Source organism: Mastigoproctus giganteus, chromosome 3 (assembly GCF_048544385.1).
Source record: "Mastigoproctus giganteus isolate SK-2022 chromosome 3, ASM4854438v1, whole genome shotgun sequence".
NCBI lineage: Eukaryota > Metazoa > Arthropoda > Arachnida > Uropygi > Thelyphonidae > Mastigoproctus > Mastigoproctus giganteus.
Genome location: NC_143577.1, coordinates 104923691 through 104946577, shown reverse-complemented (window position 1 = coordinate 104946577; position 22887 = coordinate 104923691). Strand labels below are relative to the sequence as shown.

Here is a 22887-nt window from a genome sequence, read left to right as displayed (position 1 = left end):
ATCCGTTGTTGTTGTGGATATAGGTGGTTTTAATAAATTTAAAGAACTTGACAAATTCTTGGAGAGTGTGGATACCTGAGGTTTTTTTTTGACTGATTCCTTATAAGCTTGCATAATTTGCCACTACCAATACTAATACTAACTGCTAGAGTGGATTAATGAATGTACAGATTATGAACTGAATAGAAGGATTGGGGTAGGAGAGAGACATTGGAGGATTTGAATATCCTGGATCTGAAAATTGAGTAGGGGGTCTGGACTACAGCTATGAGTTACAGAAAAGAGGAAAGAAAGTGAAGACAGGCTTGGTGAGGTCATTTGTCCTAGGTCCCTTGCTGGCTTTTGACACCTCTGGAACTTAATTGTGAAGTTGGAATAAAATTGTGTTAAAACTGACAATATTTTATGTAATTACCGTGGTTTTCCTACAGCCAAACAACACTGGAAAAAGGTTTTCAGTGACTTTCCCCCCCATTCATTCTAATGATGTCCATATAGACTGTTTGAACGGCCGTAGCTGATTCAAAATTATTATATCATATAAAATGTCATATATTTTATCATTTATATAATAATGTGCTGGTGTGCTTTGAGTTTAACTAAAAATTTAAAAGGACAGATTTGTAAGAAAAATAAAAAATTTACTCCTGTGTGCTATCACCTGTTTGTTGGGAGTTTGTGCTAGCCAGCTATAATAGAGAAGTTATTTTATGGAGATGGAATTAAGTCTTCTGTGCATGCTCCCAACATGAATCTGGGGAATTTCCACTGGATGACTCTTTGGTGGCACAGTTATGATCTGTGTGTAACCTCCTTCTAGCTGTCATTTTGCTTTCAACTTGCTTTCCTGTAATGCCTCAGCATTTCCAACCTCAAGAGACCAGCATTGGAAGAATATAGCAATTACAGGGAATTCTGTAGACACAGGCACTCATGATGGGAACATCCGAACTACACAGCCCAGTGATTCAGCCAGCTGTCTGAATGCAAATGCCATCTAGAAACTTATGCTTACTGGATAGTTCACTTGAGAGAAATAAATTCTCAGACAGTTTTGCTTGGTGATTTACAGAGATGTAATCAGTTGAGAGTATTTTCATATAATTACATGAAGTATTATAGTAGTATATTTTTTATTGCTACTTTTTTATGCTTAAGTAGCCACCCTAAAAGTAAAATGCAAAGTTTCATCAGAAGATGTGGAGAACGCTACAAGAGGGATTATATTCGGAGTCCTACAAATGATAAAAGCCAGCTTGATTTAAGCAGGAACATGCAACAGAAGAGGCACAAAGCTATCAAAAGTATATGGGCTGTTATTTAAGTTTTGTATTTTCTTCGTGTGAAGAGGATTGTTCTCTCTCTCTCTTTGTGTGTGGTGAAAAACTTTCCGTCAATGCCATGGTTCCTAGCAAATTGAAGAGAAATTAAAATCTTTGCAAATCTTGTAGATAAAGATTTGAGATATTTCAAAAGATTACTTGACCAACAAAAAAAGCAGGAAAACTATTCTGAGAAAAGAATACAAATTTCTGAAAAAGTTCAGATTGCTTCTTATCAAGTAGTAGAAATCATTGCAAAAGAAACTGCACACCGTCACAGAGTCCCTTATTTTGCCAACTTATCATTTTATTGTCAGAACATTGTTTGGTGCTGAAGCTAAAAAAAGAAATTGCCAAAATACCCCTATTGAATGACATTATTTGAAGAAGAAGAATAATCGAAATTTCTTCTAACATCGAGGAACAAGTACCTACAAGGCAAAAAAAATATATTTTTTAGCCTTGTAGGCTACTTAGAAATTATAACTTTCATTGAAGTCACATGGATGTCTGTAATAGTGGTGCTCTATCGTTGAAAAAGTATTGTTTCTTGTCTATGAATTAAAAGGTGAAATAAAAGTTTTCTTTCAATCAGAAGAAAAGAACAATTTTTACAAACAGAGCAAGAAGACAAAATCTTGATATGTTTTCATTAATAACTGAAATCTGTAAAAAAACTGAAACCTGTAAAAAGGATATCACTGCTCTCGTAACTGATCAATTAGAAGTAGTGGAAAACAACATTGAAAAATACTTTCCATTGCTAAATATAGAGAATTTCGACTGCATCAGGACCCTTTTATGTTCATCTCCTGTGGTTCACAGCAATTGAAGAAGAACAGTTACCATCAATTTCACGTGACTGACCTCGTAAAATGAAACAAATTGAATATATAGATGAGTTCTGGATTTAAATCAAAGATGAGTATCCTGAAATTTAAGAGAGAGAATCTTAGCATTACTTGAGGAATATGATACAAGAAAGGAAGCTTATACAGCATGAGCTAAAAAAAAAAAAAAACCGTTCCCATTTCATCCATCCGGTCAATCCAAATGTTTGTCTAGTATAGCCTTAAATTTATTTAAGATATCAACTTCCTCCACAACAACAGATGGAAGTCTGTTCCAGCAATCAACTACCCGCTGGCTAAAGGCAAATTGTTGCGCATCTATTCTGCAACTGTCTTTCTCAATTTGAATTTATGCCATCTCAGATTCGTAATCTGAGCAAATGGAAGAATTCTATCAGCATTGAGCCTGCTCAAACCATTCAGGGCCTTATACACTGCAATCATATGACCTTTATTTAGGCTATCAACTTCCACAACAAAAGATGGAAGTCTGTTCCACCAATCAACCACCCGCTGCTAAAGGCAAACTTCCGCACATCCATTCTACAACTGTCTCTTCTCAATTTGAATCTATGCCCCCTCAGGTTCTTAATCTCAGCAAGAGGAAGAATCCCATCAGCAGTCAGCTTGCTCAACCCATTCAAGGCCTTATACTTCAATCAGATCACCTTGCAGGTACCTATTCTCCAGGCACTGCAATTTGCAGAATTTAAACCTTCCTTGGTAAGAACACCCCTTTGTTTCCCTCACCAATCTTGTTGTCCTTCTTTGTACTTGTTCTAGCAACTCTAGATCCTTCCTAAAAGGAGGCCTCCAGACCAGTAAACAGTACTCTAGGTGTGGCCTGACCATTGCCTTGTACAACGGGATAATCACCTCCCTGGCCCTGCTACAAAATTCCTATATATCATTGACAAGACTCCATGACCTGCCCTGGCAGCCCATCTGCACCCTTCAGCAAACTTCATATTTGACTGCCCAATTACCCCTACGTTTTTTTTCACTTTCCACTTCCCTGATTGTAGTACCACACAGTTGGTATGTTGCACTTGAGTTATTGCTACCTATATGCTGTACTTTACATTTGTCATTGTTAAACTTTAGTTGCCACTTCTCAGCCCATTTGCCCAACTTATCTAGATCCAATTGGAGTAGCAAACTGTCTTTACTGTCGTTAACAACCCTGCCAACCTTTGTATCATCTGCAAACTTGTACATTAATCCTGATATACTTTAATTATTATCATTGATTAATACACAAAACAACAATGGCCCAGCACCGAACCCTGGAGAATTCCACTAATAACATTTATCTACGAAGAGCAGTGTCCATTGATTACCACTCTCTGTTGTCTCCCACTCAACCATCCCTTTATCCATTGTAGCGACTTACCCTTAATGCCATACCTCTCCAATTTGTACAGCAGTCTTCCATGTGAAACAGTATCAAAAGCTTTCCTGAAATTCTGGACTAATGTTATTAGTGGAGTCCCACAGGGTTCGGTGTTGGGTCCACTGTTTTGTTTATTTATCAAGGATATTGATGAAGGTATATCAGGCTTAGTGTCAAAGTTTGCAGGTGATACAAAGGTTGGCAGGGTTGTTAATGACAGTAATGGCAGTGTGCTACTGCAACGGGATCTAGAAAATTTGGGCAGATGGACTGAGAAGTGGCAACCGAAGTTTAACCTTCACAAATGCCAATTACTGCATATGGGAAGAAGTAACCCCAGAGAAACGTACCAACTGTGTGGTATTACACTAAGGTGGTAGAAAATGAAAAAGACCTGGGAGTAATTGTGCAGTCAGATATGACGTTTTCTGAGCAATGCAGACAGGGTACCAGGGCAGGTCATGGAGTTTTGTCAATGATATATATAGGAATTTTGCTAGCAGGGAAAAGGAGGTGATTATCCCTTTGTATAAGGCAATGGTCAGGCCATGCCTTGAGTACTGCGTACGGGTCTGGAGGCCTCACTTTAGGAAAGATGTAGATTTGCTTGAGCATGTACGGAGAAGGGCAACAAGATTGGTGAGGGGAATGAAGGGATCCTCTTACTAAGAGAGGCTGAAGTTCTGCAAATTGCAGTGGCTGGAGACAGGGCACCTGCACGGTGATCTGATGTATATGGTATATGGAAGTGTACATGGGTTGAGCACGCTGAATTCTGATGGGATTCTTCCACTTGTTCAGATTACGAACATAAGGAGGCATAAATTCAAATTAAGGAAAGACAGATGTAGAATAGATGTGCAGAAATTTGCCTTTAGCCAGCAGGTGGTTAATTGCTGGAACAAACTTCCATCTGTCATTGTGGAAGTTGATAGGTTAAATAAATTTAAGGAGGAACTGGACAAACATTTAGAGGAATTTGTTTTGTAAATTTTTTTTTTTTTTTTGGCTGATGCTGCATAAGCTCATACACTTGCTTTCTTGCATCACATGCCACTACTACTACTACTAATCCAAGTATATGATATGAAACTTGTTTTTAATATTCAGTTCCTTTGTGACCACATCATAGTATTCAATCAAATTGGTCAGAGAAGACCTCCCTTTAACAAACCCATGCTGTCTTAACTATTACTGCAGTCTTGTCTGGATGATCCTGCAATGCTTCTTTAACCAGTGACTCCATTATTTTTCCTGGAATGCAAGGTAACAGGTCTATAGTTACTTGTGTCACCTTGTGAACCCCCTTTGTGAATTGGTGATGCATTTGCACACCTCCAAATCCATGGGAACCTTCCCTGAGTCCAAGGAAGCTGTCATAATTATGGTTAAGGGTTTGCTTACTTCCTTTGTGGCCCCCTTTAATATAACTGTATAGATACCATCCACCCCACATGCCTTCCTTATGTTTAATTTCAACAATTTCTCCTCCACTTTGCTCTCAGTTATTACAAAATCACTTAGCTCCCTGTTAGAATTTGATAAACGTTTGTAATTCGCCTCATTGAATAACTCCTCATGTGTGAATGAAGATGCAAAATACCTATTCAGTTTATCAGCTATCTGAGTATGATCATCAATGGTCAACCCATTTATGTTAAATAGTCCAATCTGATTCATCCCTTTCCTTCTAGAGTTTACATAAATAAAGAACTCTTTGCTGTTTTTCTTTGCATACTTTGCCAAAGATTTCTCATAATCTACCTTCACATGTCTAATCTCCTTTGTGATTTGATTACAGACAAGCTTATATCTGCCATAGGCTTTTGTGTAACCTGATAATTTATATGCATCCCATACATTTTTCTTCCCTACCACGAGCCTCATTAATTCATCTGACATCCATTTAGACCTGAACTTTGAACAATACTTCTTAGTTGGTATGAAAAGCCTAGTAGCCTCCAAGATTAAGGCCCTGAAGGCTTCCCATTTAGAATTCAACCTTGGTAACATCATCAGTTGATCCCACTGTACAGAATTTAAAAACTGAAACCACTGTACAGAATTTAAAAACTGTCTGAGACCGCTCTAGTCACCTTTACAAAAACCCTTGCCTTTAGCCTTGATAGTAGTTACATGATGGTAGTTAGGATGATCCATGGGGTGATTTGGTAAGCAGAGTGAGTAATGCAGTGATACAATCCTTCCATTTTTTTTTTTTTTTTTTTTTTTTTACGTAAACCCCAAACACGAGAGGTATAGTACCTATAGTACTTAGTACCGTGCTTGGGTTGGAGGTTGAGAAGACGAAAGAAGATATTTGTTGACATTGGACTTGGACTTCTATAGACTATAATTTTCAGGAAATACATACAAAGGAAGGTTGTTCCAGAAAACGGCAGTTGAATGAATAAACGATGAAGATGAAAAGTTGGTTCTGTGAGTTTGGGTTTAGGATGATCCATGGGTGATTTGGTAAGCAGAGTGAGTAATGCAGTGATACGATCCTTCCATTTTTTTTTTTTTTATGTAAACCCCAAACACGAGAGGTATTAGAACCTATAGTACTTAGTACCGTGCTTGGGTTGGAGGTTGAGAAGACAAAAGCAGATATTTGTTGACATTGGACTTGGAATTCTGTAGACTGTAATTTTCAGGAAATACGTACGAAGGAAGGTTGTTGGAACAACCTTCCTTCGTACGTATTTCCTGAAAATTACAACTTTATTCATTCAACTGCCGTTCTCTGGAGAGAACGGCAGTTGAATGAATAAACGATGAAGATGAAAAATTGGTTCTGTGAGTTTGAAGTTAGACAGTAAATGGATGATGGCTTGTAGCGGCACGTGTTTCGACTGTTTTGAAAGAGAGAGCGGGAATTATAGAAGCCAATTCGGAAGAACAGTGCTCATAGATGTATCTGTAGAAGATGCATGCAGCAGAAACAGTACATCTATGAGACAGCGAGTGAAGAGACTCTGTTAGAGATGAATCATTAATTAACCTAACTGCCCTCTTCTGAATGGAATCAAGAAGCCTGAGAGAGGTTTTGGGGGCACCACCCCAGATGTGGGAACAATATTTCATGGCAGGGCGGATTTGCGATTTATACAGAGTGAGCAGCTGTTTGGAAGAAAAGTAACGCCGAGAGCGAAAGAGAAAACCAAGTTTTTTAGATGCAGAGGAAGCAATATTTGTAATGTGCTTGTGCCAAGAGAGATTAGAAGTCAGGGTAATCCCCAAAAGAGATATATCATTTTGCCTAGAAATCGGAGTGTCACTAAATATAAGCATAGGAGCAGAAGAATCCTTTTTGCAAGATATAAGACAAGACTGAGTTTTAGAAGGGTTGAAATCAACTAAGTTGTCTTTGCCCCACTGGAGAATTACCTGAAGACTCCATTTAAGGAATTGGTAGCAGATTTCCGAGAAGTTGAAGCTGATTGAGCAGGGCAAGGTTTCTGAAAATGGAAAGTGGAATGCAATGTGTTATCATCGGCAAAACTATGGATAGGATTTCCAGTCAATGGAAGAAGGTCATTAATATACAAGAGGAAAAGAGTGGAGGAAAGAACTGAACCTTGGGGGACACCAGAATTAGGGGAGAAGTTAGAAGACAGAGAGCCATCTACCATCACCCTCAGTGAGCTATCTCAGAAAAAACTGGATAACCAATTATAAAAAACAGTTGGCAAACCATAAGATAGAAGCTTGTTTAGAAGACCTTTATGCCAAACACGATTGAAAGTCTTTGAGATGTCAAGAGCAACTACTTGTGTTTCACCGAACCTTTCCATTGAATTAGTCCATAAATGGATAACATAAGCCAGAATATCACCAGTGGATCGACACTGACGGAATCCATACTGGCGATCGTTGATTAGACAGAAGGTTTCTAGGAGTTTAAGAGTTGGTGGTTAATTGATTTCTCCATTACTTTAGAAAGAGTAGAAGTAATTGCAATGGGACGATAATTGGATGGGAGGGATTTGTCATTCTTTTTAGGAATTGACTGGATATGAGCAAATTTCCAAGCAGAAGAAAAACACCTTTGGAATAAGAAAGTGAAAAAAGGTGGCAAAGAATAGGAGTAAGTTCAGGAGCACAGGTTTTGAGAACAAGTGAGAAATACCATCGGGACCTGGAACTTTCTTAGCATCAAGATTCGTCAAAATCCTTCTGACATCCTTTTGACGGAAGAGTACAGGAGGCATTGAATGGAGCGTGTTGGGAATGGTGGGAGGTGTTTTACCAAGATACACGAGTTGAAAATAAAATGGGATGCTAGCAGGTCAGCTTTATTCTTGACTGAAGTGACAACAGAACCATTTGGTTTAGACAGAGGTGGAAGCAGAGTTGGGTAAAAGTTGCGGCCAATAGCTTTGGCAAGAGACCGGAATGCTCGGCTACCATTAGGGCAAGAAGCAAATGTTCTTCTCCTAGCCTTTTCAAACTCTAGTTTGAACTGATTAATATCTGCTTTACAATTGTTGTGAGCTTTGGTGTAGGCAGAAAATGAAACTGAAGAATTAGAAACAAGCCAGTTACGATATGCAACATTCTTCTCTTGAAGAGCCGTAGCACATTTATTGGAAAACCAAGGTTTAGATAAAGGACGAGATTTCATAGTGGAGTGTGGGATAAAGGATTCCATTACTGCAAGAATAATTTCACTGACACGATCTGAGCAAACGTTCACATCAGAAGTTTTGAAACAGTAATCCGACCAAGGAAAAGAAGAAAAGAAATCTTGCAGGTCATCCCATTTTGCATTCTTGTAATGCCAAACAATACGAGGTTGAGAATAGCCATGAGATAAAGGCTCCATTGGAGAAGAGACAATCACTAAGTTGTGATCTGAAGGGCCTAAAGGACCTCTCACTTCGACCGTGTACTTAGAAGGGTTGTTTGTGAGAAAAAGATCAAGCGTGCTGGCTGTATGATTAGGATTGTCCGGTATTCTTGTAGGTAAGTGAACAATCTGTGCAAGGTCATTAGTAATTGCAAAAGCCTCAGCATCTCGACCAGCTGGGTCGGTGTGACTAGAAAACGGAAGCCAGCTGGAGTTGTGAACATTAAAATCACCAAAGAAAATTACCTCACTGTTAGGAAAGTTGGACTGGAAAAAGTCAAGTTGCAAAGAGAGGAAGTCAAAGAGCTCCAGTTGATTAGTGGAGTTGGGAGAACAGTAGAGACAACAGATGAATTTGACACAATGAAGTATACATTTTTTAAGCCAGAGAAGATCAAAGAGGAGGAGATTCCAAATTGCCAAGTCTCTGACAGGGAATATCAGAATGGACATATGCACAAGTACCACCTTTGAGGTGGAGAATGCGGAAAGTTCAGACCACTGCATATTCGCGGAGCAATATGACCTTAGTTGCTAATGCGCCTAAAAACCAAATAACAAACAACAACCTTTGAGGCAAAAGCATAAAGCAAATAATTTGGGCATCTGAGATGAGCAGTAGTTGAATCAACCAATAACTGAGATTCTGTCAGAAAAAGTACATGGGGTTTGGCAGACTGCAAGTGGAAATGGATATTATTGAGATTAGAATTGAGACCACGTATATTTGTGAAATGAATTAGGAAGTGTTTGGGGGGTTTAGACCTTTTTGCCGATAAGCTTGCTCTATTAGTTTGACAATTCATGCTGTATTCAATAGTAAGAAAAAGTGGGTGGGACAAGCTGTATGAAGTAACGAAATTGTTGGATATGGTGTACACATGGTAAGAATATACTCTGATCCTTGACAAAATGTGGCCTCGACAATGCTCCCTGCATACACACTAATCGGACTCCCTCCAGTCACTGTCTGGCAGAGTAGAGGTAGCAAGATTATACACTAACTGATCCGGAAGTCTCTTAGAGAGGTACCAATAGATTCGGTCCAGTGAACTAACTAGCGGCTGGCCTGCGAACACCGTTTTAGAGCTGTACCCTCGAAATGTAAGGAATATTGGATCTTGCCACGACGTTCATCATAACCTCAAAAGTCATCAATCGTACTGCATGATGGAAGAGATACGGAAGGGTTGACCAGAATTTAGCTCTAGAGACTAAACATGGGTTCCACCACTTGAAGCCTCCATTAAGCAAAGTGGTGGTATTGCACCGGTTGATGAGAGTCATCTATTACCTAGTACTGCCTGGTAACATAGAGGGGCGGCATTCCTCCATGTGGTGTGGACACCACACCTCGATCCTTGCTTACGTTGGTTCACAACTGGTTGGTTACCCGCCACTTACTTGTGCATGGTGGTTATACCCAGGATTACTAACAGTCCCACCATCGTGAAGGTGCAGGAGAGGATTTGGCTGTCACAGACCGTCCGGACTTCCCTGAAATTGGGTACACTTGACTTGAGTGTCACCCGAATATCAGTTCCATCAGCATTTTATACTCCCAAGTAGCAAGTACAGCTTGTCTGGCCTATCTGAGAGAATGTCTGTGACAACCTCAAGGACCAGTTTAATTTCAATTTGGATCAATGTACCTGTATGAGGTGACTTTCTCTGCAATGATTATTATTAAAACCACGTTTAGAAATAAACTTAACTTGTAAAGAGATCTTCGGGTAGCTGCGTCCCAAAATATGAAATCAAAATACACAACAATAATGAAAAATATTCATGCACATTGTTCCCACTAAAAAATGCTGTTGATTTCATTTATACCACTTTGTACTTTAATTTCAGTTTCTTTTTGTATTTTTGTATCGAATTAGATCGTGATATTTTCAAATGATGTGATTTTATATATGTGATTCTAGATATAATGCATACCGTTAAATTGTTTATGAATAAAACAAATAGTGTTACATTACATTTACTACACTTGTCACATTAATCATTTGATATCATTTTGTGCTTGAACTTCAATTTAATTTTATTTTGTATTTTTTTATTTGTGATCTTTTAAAATTATATGTGATTTTATAAATGTGATTTTAGATATAATGCCTTCCATGTAAATGATTTATAAATAAAAAAATATATTAAACTTATATGTTTAATTTTTTTATTCCGAGGTGCACGCTAGTCCTTTTAAGTAAAATAAGGATGTGTGACCAAAAAAGTTTGAAGACCATTGCTGTAACTACTTTCCTTGGAACTACTTTTCACAGGGAACAAGCTGGTGGAGGATGCTGAGGCTTTTGCAATTATTAATGATCTCACTCCCCAAGAGTTATTGTTTCCAGTAGTTCCCACCATATATAGAATTTCCGTTCATGGTTCCCACCCTGTATAGGAAAGGACTGACAGAATAGGAAGGGAAGATGGGTTATGCTGTTAGTTAGGAAATACACAAAATTTAAGGCAGTGCATCCAGTTGATATGGGTGGTCAGTGCGATGTTTAGTCAGTTTGGTGTGACTTAAGCACTCCAAAAGAAAAAATGACAGTAGATGTGTGTTATAGGCCTAAAGACTCTGATGAGAACAACAAACAACTGTACAGAGAAATAGAGTAGGCCAGTAAATCAGAATATCTTATAATGGGGGATTTTAACTTTCCAAATATGAACTTGTGTTTTGGTCACTCACACACGGACAAGACTTTTGTGGATTTAATGGATGACTGTTTTCTACAGCAGCATGTTTGAGAGGCAACCAGAGAGAGAGTACTCTTGATCTGATTATCAGTAGTGATTATTCATGCATTAAGAATCTGCAGAAAAAGGAAGCACTGCACTTAGCTTACTGGAGGTGACCACAAAGGAGTGAATCACCATAACTAGGGGTTGAGGTGGTGTGTCCACACCACACCTCAACCCCTAGTTCATAGATGACTCTCATCAACTGGTGTAATATCACTGGAAGCTTGAAATGGTGTAATCCATGTTTAGTCTTCAGAATAAAACTCTGCCAACCCTATCTCTTCCATCATACAGTATGATTGATGTGGTTTGAGGTTATGAGCGACCATGGTGAGATCCAGTATAACTTGCATTTTGAGGTATAGCTGTGAAACAGTTTTCGAAGGCTGGCCACTAGATCGCCCACTGGACCAAACTTCTTGGTAACTCTCTAGGAGACATCTGGATCAGCTAGTGTATAATCTCACTGCATCTACTCTGCAGCTATTTACAAAGGAGTCTAGTAGTGTATATGCAAGGGTTGTTTTTGAGGCCACATTGTCAAGTTGCTCTGTATATTACTGGTGTGTGTGTATGCCATATCCAAAAATTTCATTACTAAAATTCCATTACTTCTTACTTGTCTTTTGCCTTTTTTTCAACTGAATGCATCACGAATAGTCAAACCAATAGAACAAACTTATCTGTGAAAAAAGATCTAAACCTCGCAGAATTATGCCGTCTCAGTTACAATTTCAGTGATGTCTATTCCCACCTACAGTCTGCCAAGTCCACTTACTTTTACTAACAGAATCCAATTATTGGTTATCTCAACCACTATTCATCTCACTTGTTTTAATTATTTGCTCTGCAATTCCTTTGGCTTCAGAGGTGGTACTTGGGCTTAGATCTGCTCTGATATTCCCTGTTAAATTCCTAATCAAATTCCTAGTCGGCTGTTTTCCTAATTTGGAATCTTTTCTTTTTTGATCTTATTTGCCTTAAAACCTCACTCTCGACCCCATTTTGTCAGATACATCTTTTTGCATCTGTTTTCATCTCCCAACTTCACTAATCAGTTGGAACTCTGACTTTCTTTCCTTGAAACTACTTTTCACACGGAACAAGCTTGTCAGGATGCTGAGGCTTTTGCAATTATTAATGACCTCACACAGTTTCTTCATTTACCTACGAGAATACCAGACAATCTTGACCCCACAGGTGTACACACACACACACACACACACACACACACACACACACACACACACACACACACACACACACACACACACACACACAGTCTTCACATGAACAATCCTTCTAAGTAAGTATAGTCAGTTCTCGTATAACACAATAGTTGTGTTCCTAGAAACCCTCGTGCAAGCAAAATCGTGTAATATAAACAACAAGCCCTATGGGAAAAATAGGGTTAGGTGCCAACCACCCAAGATTGGACACATTTGTAACCAAAACAATAAACACAATAAATAATCGTAATAAAACACTTATACAGTTGAAAATTGTAAAATTAATAATTTAATCATTTAAATTTAGATTCTTACCTTAAAAAATAAATGAAGACAGCTTGAGGGAAAGGGTTGAAGCAGCAGAATTATGGGGAAATATGGCAGCAGGTCGTCATCATTATCAGAACTGGGAGGTGGAGGAGATGCTGATGAGGACTGGACGAAATGTGGTCACGCCAGAATTACAGGGCTGTGGCTCATTTTCTGTCGCTTTCTTGGGTGTTTTCATAAAAAAGACATCTAGTTTCTGATGTTTCACAATCTTCCTTCTTTCACAAAGCAGCTTCTTATATGGTTCCAAAGCAGATCGAATTGTATGAAATGCTCTTCTGCTTCTTTCTGCATAATAATCGTTATCTTCTAGCCATTCCATACTTTTCTCAAATGAATTTAAAACTAAAGATAACTCTGAAATAGAAAGCTGTTTTATGGTGGCGTTCAGGCATTCGACTTCGCCGTCTTCCTCATCTTCCACCTGTCCTCCAGCAACAAGTTGTTGCAGTTCTTCAGTTGAAAGTTCTTCTTCATGAGACTGAAGCAATTCTTCTAAATCTTCTTCCTCCAATTCCTCAAAGCCATCTTGCTTTGTGAGGGCAACACAATGTGCTTTTAATTTAGGAAGCTTGTTTACAGGATCAATGCCTTTAAAATTACGAATAAAATCTGGTAAAAGAGGCCGCCAAACACCACATAAGCATTCTTTTGTCACTTCATTCCAAGCCTCCACAATTATGTAAATTGCATTCTTTATGTTGAATAATTTCCAGAAGTCTTTAACTGTTGGTGCATTTTCACCCTATGTTTCTGCCATCAGCATCTTAAATGTGTGTCTTGTGTAATAGTACTTAAAAGCAGCAATTACTCTTGGTCTGGATAAGAGATGTTGTGTTTGGTGGCAAAAACAGGATTTTAATGTTTGGTGACAGTTCAGCAAGGGTTGGAGGGTGACTTGGTGCATTGTCCAAAATAATTAAAATCTCGAAATCCAAATTTTTCTTTTTGCAGTAGCTTCGAAACACATCTAGTTGAAGGTCAGTGAAGATCTGCCCTGTCATCTACCCTCTTCTGCTGTTCCTAAAGTAAACACCTAGGGTAGTCCTTACGTCCCTTTTAACGCTCGTTCCTAAAGTAAACACCTAGGGTAGTCCTTACGTCCCTTTTAACGCTCGTTCCTAAAGTAAACACCTAGGGTAGTCCTTACGTCCCTTTTAACGCTCGTGGATTGGCTGCATGATAAACAACAACAGGCTTTAGTTTCAAGTCGCCACTTGCATTTGCTCCTAACATAATGGTCAGTCTATCCTTAGCACCTTGAAACCTGGAGCTCATGCTTCCTCTCTTGAGATATATGTACATGATGGCATTTTTTTTCCAATACAGTCCAGTTTCATCAAAGTTGAAAATTTGGTCCAGTGTATAGCCCTCTTTCTCAGGTTTTTTAGCATTGGCGGAAATGCCTTTGCTGCTGCTTCATCTGCACTCGCAGCTTCACCTGATAATTTCACATTATGGAAAGTGTGAAGTTTCCTGAAATTATTGAACCAGCCACTACTGGCAGTAAAGGGAGGCACTTCTTGAGAGTTTGCAGCTTTATTTCTGAGGTCTTCAAATATTGCCAATGCCTTTGCTTTTATCGTAAGCAATCTTGTTCCTGATCTCTTCTTTGTTTGATCTTCTATCCAAACAGATAAAAGAAATTCCATCTCTTCCAATTCTTTGTGTCGTGATATAATTGATTTTGTTACACTTTGTGTTGTTTATGCTATGAAAGTTGCTTTTATTTTTTCTGCATTCTTTCTAATTGTTCTCAGCATTCCCTCATTTAGGCCTGTAGCATGCACAATATTGCATGTTCTTTCATTCTGCTCAAAGCTTTTCACAATTTCATATTTTTCTTCTATCGATATTGCTTTTCTTTTTTTCTCTGAAGTATTTTCACCAGAGTGCTTCCTTTTCACACTTTTTTCAAGTATTTTACTCATTTTTTTGAGAATAGAGCACAAGTATAAAAAGAACAAAAATGAGGAGGCAAGCTTGATATACATAAATGCACAGTGAACAAGTAGCAACTGAATAAACAATGCAGTAAAGGTGGAAACACACAATTCTCACATATTACATGCTTATGTTTTACTACAGCACATTTCTGGAGGTCACTACCAGAAAACAATTTGCAGTTTCCGATTTATTGGGGGTTCCTACTAGTGGAGTTTCTGTGGGTTTTACGTTATTATGTGAAATGTGTTTCTCCTTCCACAAACTCATAAAAACAAATAAATTTTGAGAATCTTCTCTTCATTCTACTGTGTTGTGTTCAGTTGGGGTGATTACGCCGTGTTCAACTACCATTTCTTGTAAATACAAAGGCGAATCGTGCATAAGCGAATTACGTTCGTGTTATATGCGACATCGTTCCCCTATTTATAAATCGTGTATGATCGAATTCATGTGGTGTAAACACGTGTTATACAAGAGCTGACTATACATGGTTAGAATGAGTGGTCCTTTATACCAGCAGTTCTCAAACTATACATTGTGACGCCCTGGGGAGGTACCATAATTTACCAGGGGCGTTGTGGATGATGTAATAGTTTATGTAAGATTTCCACGGTGGCAAATATTAAAAATGTATTAAGAATGATTTGACCTTGCATGAGTCTGAATTATTGTATTAACATATTAAAAATAAGAAATTGCACAGTTATAGAGGTTTTAATTTGAAGGAGGCATTGGGAAACTTTTACAGGTCAAGGGAGGCATAGTCGGTGTTCCTGCTAATATTTCTTATAGCTGCACGGTGCAGAAATGCACCTCAGTAAAAATTTTCAGACAAGATTAAATATGTACAATATTTTTACAAATTGTTTTAATTATTAGTAGGGATATACATAATAATAAAAAAAAATTTTAACAATAAATTTACACTTCATAGTAGTTATTTATTTTTCTTGGAATTTTTCTCTTCTGTTTTTTGTAGAAGTCCATACTTTGTAGACATCATCTACATTTATTGTTGCACCATTAGCTAAATGCAATTTGATTCTCATAAGGTCATTTAAATGATCTTCATGTATTCTATTTAGATTTTTTGTTTTAATTGAATTCATAGTGCTAAATCCTCACTCGCAGTCTGCACTTGATGCTTGAAATGTTCCCATAATATCATAGAGAATGGATCTGTTACAAAACTAAATTTGTAAGTACGAAATTTAAAGTGTCACTGAAAGTTTTAAATGTTCCAGTTTTAGTTTTTTCTGCAATTATAAATTTTAATTCTGAATATTCTTCTGATATTTTAGAAATAACATCACTTTAGTTATTTGTAATAAATCGTGAATATTTTTTTGCAAGGCGTATCACATTGTTTCCCAACATCAAAATTATTGCTTTCATTTGTGATAGAGCATTAATATCAAATACTTTCCAATCGTTTAATTCATTGTCAGGAAATCTGTTATCTAAGTGATCACATACACGTTTGATAAAGCAAATTATAGCTGCAGTGTCAACATCACTTTGAATTTTTGATAATACTTCTTTCACATTTTCACTCCAGAAAATATTTTTTCCAAGATATTGGCTTCTTAATTTGTTTATTTTAGCTTTAACATATTGATGTGCATCAATAATGTTTAAACAACTTTTTTGTAGATATTTGCAAAGTGATGTAAGCTCTCCTAATACATCGAGCGCAATTAATGCCACATGATATTGTGAATTGGTCAAAATTTGTAAACAGTATTTACTAATAGGATCATTACATTTGTTAACATGCTCATTGCAATATTCAATTAATATTTCATAATTTTTTACTAAAGCATCAATTGCAAAATGTCTGGATAACCATCGGACTTCATTTAATGGTCTAAAAGATACAACATCGTGTTCTGTAACCTGGGCTAGTTCTTCTAATTTTCCTTTTTTTATGCTAGACCTGCTAAACATTGTGTATACAGTTCTAAGCAACGCCTCTATATCTTGCATAATAGATACATTTCCATGTGTCGTCCAATCCTAAATCTTCTCCGTGTGCAACACAATGTTGTTCATATAGATGTAATATTTCCTTTTTGAGAATTGCTGCTATTTCATTTTACCTTCCAAGCATAACACTTGCTCCATCTAACGTGAACATTGCCTTCTTGAATATCAAGATTATATTTGTCGTAAAAAAATTATTTTTTCTCAAATGGACATACTGTCACAGTTTGTAAGCTTCCATTTGTGACAGTCATCATCATCGTCCTCAGCCATTTTCAATCCACTGCAGGATGAAGGCCTCTCCATCAACTTTCCAGTTCCTTCTGTTTTGAGCACTGGCCATCCATTTACTACCCACAAACTCATGAATTTCATCTATTCATCTCCGCGTCTTCCAGGTTTTCTTCTAGCTCCTCTTGGGTACCATTCTGTTATTTTCTTAGTCCATCTGTCATCATGTCTTCAAGCTATGTGTCCTGCCCAAGACCATTTTAGTTCTTTAGTTTTGATAAGAATGTCCTTTACTTGAGTTTGCTGCCTAATCCATGTGTTTCTCTTCTTATCTAACAGTCTGATTCCCAATATAATTTGTTCCATTCTTCGCTGTGTAGTTCTCAGCTTCTCTTCCATTCTTTTGGTGAGTGCCCAAGTTTCACTTCCAGAAGTCATGGTGGGGAGTATACATTGGTTCATTATTTTACATTTCAGACAAACTGGAATATTCCTCTTCAGTATGTGACTATATTTCCTGAATGCTATCCATCCAAAATTTATTCTTCTCTCAACTTCCAGCCATTTATCATTATTACAGCTAATAACTTGTCCCAGATAAGTATATGACTCCACCTTTTCAATTACTGCTCCTTCAATCATTATTTCCCTTTCTATGGCATACTTGTTATCATTACTTTTGTTTTAGCCATATTCATCTTTAGTCCAAAATCCTTACTAACTGTGCATAACTGATTAAGATTTTCCTCTAATTCTTTGGGATCGTGGCTTATGACCACAGTGTCATCTGCAAATTGTAAATGGTTTAGGTACTCTCCATTCACATTGACTCCTTTCTGTGACCAGTCTAATCTTCTGAAAGCTTCCTCAAGGGCAGCAGCAAACAGCTTTGGAGATATTGTGTCTCCTTGTTGAACTCCTTTCTCGATTTTAAATTTCCTACTGTCTTTGTCTAGTCTAATAAAGGAGGTAGCACTCTCATATATTTTCTTCAAAATCATGATATATGGGGTATCTGTGCCTTGTCTTTCCAGTGCCCAAAACATTGCCTTATGCTGTATGGAGTCAAATGCCTTTTCATAATCCACATATGCCAGGCATAATGGTGTTTTATATTAATTTGCTTGCTCCATTAGCTGAGATTTTACGTGAAGGTGATCCATAGTTGAGAATCCTGTCCTAAAGCCAGCTTGCCCTTTCGGTTGATTCTCATCAAGTATTCTTTCTAATCTGTTAGTAATGACCCTTGTGAACAACTTGTAGATGTGGGATAACAAGCTAATTGGTCTTATAATTTCCAATTTCTGATTTATCTTCTTCCTTAAGCAGCAAAACTATGATTGCATTATTCCACTGCTTAGGCATCACACCTTTTCTTATGCACTTCGTGAAGAGCCTTGCCAGTTTTTGTGTCGTGTCTCTTCCTCCCAATTTTAACAACTCTACAGTAACTTCATCTTCCCCTAGTGCTTTCTGATTCTTCATTTTCTTCAATGCATGTTCTACATCATCAGGAAGAATATTGGGTATGCCGTATGTGTTGCTACTTTGCAATCCACCTTCCCCACTGCTGGCATCATTCCCTCGCTCCTTGTATAATTCTCTATAGTAGTCTTCTGCTATTTGAATGATGCCTTCTCTGCTGTTTATAAGTACACCATCGCTATTCAGTTTCAGTATCATTTGTCTTTCTGTATTACTGCTCGTGGCTGCTGATTTAAATCCTTTGTTTTCCCTTAATGCTTGTTCTACTTTTCTTGTGTTATTATTATTATTAATATCCATATGATGCAAGGAAGCCTGAGGCTGATGCTGCACCAGGAAAAAAAAAAGTTCCCAAGTAACCCTGAGAGAGAGAGAGAGAGAGAGAGAGAGAGAGAGAGAGAGAGAGAGAGAGAGAGAGAGAGAGAGAGAGTCAAAAGTAGAAAGGAATCACCAAGAAAGAGAAGAATGATGATATATGCAGCTCAGGATCCTGGGTGTGCCAAGCCCATACTCACCAGATGTGAGCCCCCGGGGTTGTTAAATCTTCTTATGTCCTCTCTGAGTCTCTTTCTAATGGCTTTACATAACTCAGTATACTCAATTTTCTCCCTGTCAGTGTTTTTCTTGCTCTTCATTTGTTGTCTTCTGTTCATCATGACAAGTGTTTCTTGACTAATTTTTTCTTCTTTGGATTTCTTTTTTCCTATAGGTTTCTTGGGCTTTATCACTTTCAGAAAGTTGTAATATTCTTCGTCTATATTTTGGTCCTGTGCAGTCTGCAGAAGCTCAAACTTGTTCTTAAGTTCCAGTACATACTGCTTTTTCTCCTCTTCTGTTATCTCAAAGATCTTTGTATTATTTACTCGAGTCAGTTTTTTCCTTTCCTTTCCTACATCTATATCAAGTGTACATCTTACCATTCTGTGATCACTTCCAACATTTACCTTATTCAGGACGGTAACATCATTCACAGTATATCTTCTGTTAGTGAGGATGAAGTCGATTTCATTATTTGTTAATCCATTTGGACTCTTCCATGTCCACTTTCTGTTCACCCTTTTCTTGAAAAAAGTGTTCATTACTGACAGTCCTTGAGATTCTGCAAATTCCACAAGTCTTTCACCTCTTTTATTTCTTTCACCAATTCCAAAATTTCCTATAGTTCCTCTTTCTGCGCTGTTTTGCCTTTTTCCAACCTTAGCATTGAAGTCCCCCATAATAATAGTGTAGTGGGTTTTCTGCTCATCTAGAAGATTCTCAATTTCGGTGTACATTTCTTCAACCTCTTCATCATCATGGCTCGATGTTGGTGCATAAATCATTATAATCTTTAGCTTGTACCTCTTAGAAATCTTGATATTAATCTTTATTGTGACAGTATGTCGTTTTAAATAATCTAGTTTCCATTCTTCCAATTTTCTTCCTGTACTAAATTCCCCTGCAACTTTTGCTTCTGCACAAAAAAGTACACAAGACTACACCATTTTCTTGATTGTATTGAAAAATATGTCCTAGTTTTAATTTTGCTTTTTGTTTGATTATGGAATTTCAGCATCAGTTTGTTTTAAAAGCCAATCCTTTTTAAATGTTTTGCAACTGTTTTTTATTTACAGTACAGTCAGTCCTTGTATAGCACGACAGTTGTGTTCCTATAAACCCTTGTGCAATGCAAAATCGTGCAATATAAATAACAGGCCCCATGGGAAAAATAGGGTTAGGTGCCGACCACCCAAGATTGAACACACAGTTGTAACCAAAACATTACCAAACACAATAAATAATCATAATAAAATACGTTAGTATTTTATTATGATTATTTATTGTGATAAAAATATTGCTAATTCTTTTGCTTCTATCGTAAGTAAACTTGTTCTGGGTATAATGGATTTTATTACACTTTGAGTTGTTCCTGCTATGAAAGTTGTTTTTATTTTCTCTGCATTCTTTCTAATTCTCGGCATTGCCTCATTTAGGCCTGTAGCATGTGCAATATCCCATGTTCTTTCATTTTGCTCAAAGTGTTTCAGAATTTCATATTTTTTTCTCTATGGACAGAGGAGGACTGCCTATAAGCCTTATGGGCAGTCTTCTGGCCTCCAGTCCACCGGGGTTTCCCCGTTGGACTGGAGGCCGGTGTGATTTTGGCCATAAATGCTAGTATGAGGCCGCTACAAATTTTCCCCGATAAGAATTTTTGACCCAGTCCACCTCTGTCTATCCATATTGCTTTTCTTTTTCTTTCTGAATCTATAATGTCTTCATCAGGACGTTTTCTTTTCACACCTTTTAAGTATTTTACTCATTTTTAGGGAATAAAGCACAATTACAAAATGAGGAGGCACGCTTGATACACATAAACAAAGCTGGCATGTGTAGCAACTGAATAAACAACACTGTAAAGGCAGAGACACACTTAACACCTCACTAGCTCACATTTTACTAAAGCACGTTTCTGGAGGTCACTACCATAAAACAATAAAAACAATTTCCAGTTGCGTTTCTGCTAATGGAATCTGTTATAAACTGGTATTAAACTCGATCTAATTGCATTTGCGACAATGCCAATAGCTGGAATTGTGTCAGTTTTTACGTTATTATGGTGAAATGTGTTTTTGCTTCACTGATATAAAAAAACAAAAATACATTTTCCGAATTTTCTCTTCATTCCTATTTTTTTGCATTCAGTTGGGTTGATTCCGCATTGGACTGCCATTTCTTTAAACACAAAGGTGAATCGTGCATAAGCGAATTCAGTTCATGTTATATACGGTATTGTTCCCCTATTTATAAGTAGTGTATGATTGAATTTGTGCAGTGTAAACACGTATTATACGAAGACTGACTGTATTTGTCTTCAATTTTTCTTTTGGACATTTTTTATATGAAAAATTTTAAAATTTAAAGAATTTTATTAATTCTCTGTATTTTGTAAATGAAGTTATTATAAAATGTTAAGAAATCTCACAAATTTTTAATGCATTATTAAAATAGTTTATAAAAATTTAAAAAAAGTTTAATTTTTCATATTTTACCTTCTGTAATAAAATATTAAGTAATGCTAAACGTTTTTGGTTATACATAAAAAAAAAAAAAAAAAAAATCCGCATCAGTAAATCCGCCAAAATTTGCCTACATAATTTTACATATTAATTAGTAAAAATTAATACATAAAAACTCGACTTCGAAAATTTTCACGATCACAATGCATTCCTTATCCACCTACCCCCACACACATGCACATACTGTGTATATGTGTGGTTGAGTGGATGGAAAGTAAGAATGCTGACCTTCCCTATTATATGGTATTTATATTATTTTTATAACAATAAACGCACTTTACAAACATACAATATAAACTACAACCGCTACAGTCCTTTATATATTCGTAATGTAATAATTTTTTTCATATAAATAAAAATCAACACAACTTTTCACTATGCACTATGTTTTTGTAATAAAAGATGTGGGAACATGTCATGCAATATCGAATCTTATGACATGAGCTATCCCCCCTTCCTATACCCATTCTTCCACTAATACTCATGTCGCTATCTAGTATGTCGGCTGTGTGCATAGGAAGTAAAAGAACCTGTGCAACTTCATAGAAATCAGTGTGCGCAGCTTAGAGGGAACCGTAGGCATAGGCTCAGAAAGTTTGAGAACCGCTGCTCTGTTCATTTCAGATCACTACTTGGTGATGGCCTCTTCTTCAATGGAACCTTTCTCTCTCTTGGTTATTCTCAGCCTAATGTTTGACATTAAAAGAATGCGAAATGGTATGGTCTATAAGATTTCTGTTCTTCTTGCCCTTGGTTGGATTACTGTTATAAATATTTTGGTGTCAATGTTTGCTCCAGTTTATCAGAAATTATTCTTCTAGGATATCATCCTACAAGAATAATTTCTTGTAGTGTGTGTGTGTGCGTGTGAGAGAGAGAGAGAGAGAGAGAGAGAGAGAGAGAGAGAGAGAGAGAGAGAGAGAGCGAGCAAGCTGTATTTCTTATTATTCATATGTACGTATGTTCTGCAATTTACCTTTAGGGCAGAGGTTACCAAACTTTTTAGGTTCACAGTGCTTAGTGTCTCAGTAATTTTTTCACTGCACCCCAAGCCCAAAAGAAATACCTAACAGTTCTGTTTATTAAGTAGTTAGGTCCTAACAACTTAGTAGCCGTTCAAAAAAAATAATACACATAAATTGAAAGAAAAATAATATTTTTATTTTATTCTTAAATAACCACAATCACTTACTAACTTATTTTCCCTCAAATTTAAAATCTCCTGCAGCACCCCTGTGAGTTCCCTGTGGTGCCGTGGCCTTAGGGCTAAAAGGCCAAGGGGGTTTTACATAAGGTGAAGCCCATAGCTTTACCTTCTTTAATATCAAAAGTTTCCTAGTCCGTATTTTTTATGCTGCTGTATAGAAGGCTAGTATCTAGCTTATAGGATACCACATAATAATTAGAAACTTTCTGGGAACTTTGAAGCATAATTGAAGGCTATATGTAAT

The 22887-nt window shown here is 37.1% G+C and overlaps 1 protein-coding gene across 2 annotated transcripts in view; it reads left to right on the top strand.

The window, feature by feature from the left end:
* LOC150088199 (2-oxoglutarate dehydrogenase complex component E1-like) overlaps nt 1-22887 on the top strand; it is a 497346-nt gene that overhangs the window by 23319 nt on the left and 451140 nt on the right. The window lies entirely within an intron of this gene.